We start from the raw sequence: 313 nt of genomic DNA, 5'->3' as shown, positions 1-313 counted from the left end.
AAATTTGTAGCATGCCTTACCATTCATTGTTTCTTCTTGTCCTCTTTCCTTTTGGTATTGATAGTTCGGGGTGGCAAAAGTTCTTGAAGACAAAACTCTTAATTTATGAAAACTTGTCTTATAAAGAATTGTATCTCAATCTCGGGAATTTTTAATTACTTCTACTTTGAAATTTTGATTGAAAAAATCAATTGTGGAAGTACATGATACGGATCAATATAACTCCTATAGTAGAAATTGAACTATGCACCTTACGACGGCAGCAAACTAGAGTTATTAATTATTAAATTAATTAAGTAGTTAAACTATACTT

Source organism: Ipomoea triloba, chromosome 14, assembly GCF_003576645.1.
Source record: "Ipomoea triloba cultivar NCNSP0323 chromosome 14, ASM357664v1".
Taxonomy (NCBI): domain Eukaryota; kingdom Viridiplantae; phylum Streptophyta; class Magnoliopsida; order Solanales; family Convolvulaceae; genus Ipomoea; species Ipomoea triloba.
The sequence above is the reverse complement of the archived record's forward strand: the minus strand, read 5'-3'. Positions refer to the sequence as shown.